This window comes from Aplysia californica, unplaced genomic scaffold (genome assembly GCF_000002075.1).
Source record: "Aplysia californica isolate F4 #8 unplaced genomic scaffold, AplCal3.0 scaffold00191, whole genome shotgun sequence".
In the NCBI taxonomy this organism is placed as follows: domain Eukaryota; kingdom Metazoa; phylum Mollusca; class Gastropoda; order Aplysiida; family Aplysiidae; genus Aplysia; species Aplysia californica.
Window position 1 is genome coordinate 30,831 of NW_004797461.1, and position 2,251 is coordinate 33,081.

Genomic DNA, 2,251 nt, shown 5'->3' on the forward strand with positions numbered 1-2,251 from the left:
CACACACACACACACTCACACACACACACACACACACACACACACACACACACACACACACCTATACATACCCTCATTTTGTTGAGGAGTAAGAAGTCCTGTATAACATGGAACTACTGGTCCGCTTCCTGAAGCACACGAACGCTTTGAGACCCAGGTTTGCTGGGATTACGTTTGCTGTGGGGGTTCTATTGCTCACCATGTTTCCTGTCTCCTTGAAGGTGTGTGCTACCCATAGCTGTTAAAGTACTTTTAAAAAGGTATTTAAGTACAAATTAAAGTACAATCTAAAATATGTACTTAAGTGCAGTAAATATACTTTCCTGTAAAATGTACTTTAGTACGAGTACTTTTAAAAAAAGTACTTATGAGTACATTTTGAGTACTTTCTGCTAATAATAGTATGTTAAAACACTTCAGTGCTAATGAAAAAATCATATTGAATAACATAATATCCAGTATGTTTGACAAATTAGGCCATTTATTCCTAAAAATGTAAACAGTATACAAAGCATTTGAAAACAGACTGAACGTAGGTGGAAATGGTCCGTGAAATTGAAAAAAAAACCCAAACAAACAGGCGCAACTAGTTAGTAAGGGATTTTGTGAATAGAATTAGTTTGAGCAAGACAATATTATGACCAAAAGAAAGTCAGTCCAAGAGGTTGGAAAGTTCTACAGGAAAAGTATCCAAATTGGAAAATGTAGAGACAAAGTTGCTCTTAAGAAAACATAAAATCGATGAAATGGCCTGCAACGAAATGGAAAAAATGCATTGAATTCTTCATGAACAAATCCTCAAGGAATCAATGTAGCCTTAAGCAAAAGCAATCAAAAAAAATGTTTAAAAGAAATTTAGGTAGCCTGAAATTTTTTTAGATATACATTGAGAACTCAGTTTCAGTTTCAATTGATAATAATAGTGGTAAGACATATTTTGGTCACATTGTGTAGTCCATGGCGCCCACGGCAAAATAAAATACATGAAGTTTCCTAGAGTCTAGTAAGTGTAGTGTAACCAAAGATTCTCTACTACAGTAGTCTCTGTCTAAGATCCCAGTGCTCGGGAGCAAGGGAAATACGGGATCTTACTATTCTTAGCCGACGAAGCCAATGAAGAATCTACAGTGACCCATGAACTGACGTGACCCCTGGGTGGGTTTATGACATATGGCGAGCAAAGAGTGGTCAATCTTGATGACCAATCACAGTGGCATGAGGCATGCCATACACTCATTAGCCTATCGTGAGTCTTGAGATCTTTATCTACGTTTATCCAGTTGCCCCTCCCCTTTAACTGTCCAAAAATTATAGCCTTCCATCTCTGATTGAGTCCTTCCGCCTTTATCGTTATGCACTATTACGTTGTGACCTCACTTAAAATTCAGGCTGTCTCGCTAATTCGGGAATAGAGAAAAAGTGCCTTCAACACGCACACACACACACACACACACACACACACACACACACACACACACACACACACACACACACACACACACAGCACACGCGCACACTCTCACATACGCATTTGTCATGGCAAACAATCGTAGTTTGTTTACTGTTCTCCTTTTACAGGTGTTTGTGATCAAAACAAGTCACATGTACATCACATTTGCAAGGGTGCTCTGCAAGTCCAACACAAACGGAAACGCTTTCTCTATCTACATCCTGTGTTTCTCTGTAATGTAATTCAACGGTGTTTTGGTTAGTTCCTGTTGCCACTTGAGATGAGAAAAGTGCATCTGTTTCCTGTTTTCCTTTAACATGAAGGTTGATGTCTTTTTAAACATTATTACTTATTATTTTTCTTTGTAAATGTTTAACGACACTTGCAACACAGTAAGGTCATATGAGCGCGCGGGACACATTAAACATTTTCAGTTGGTAGGAAATTTTGAATTTTGCCCGGGTGGCTGCCGTAGCCTACTCTTGGAGATTTTAGACCACCAAGGGATCTTTAACGTGCGCAACTTGCACGCGGAACCTCCGAGATTATTCGTCCTTGTCCAAGAAGGCTAGGTGTAGATACCCCCTAACCTCCTTTGCCCCCTCCTCTAGGCTCCTGGCTCTTTCTACAGCCTTTCTACTGCTACTCCTTGGCTTCTTACTGCTGTCTTTCAGTCACACCCCTGATCTTCTGGTAGGAAAGATCTACACCTAGCCTTCTCGGACAAGAGTGAAAAATTTCGGAGTCCCCATGTGCAAATCGCGCACGTTAAAGATCCCTTGGTGGTCTAAAATCGTTAAG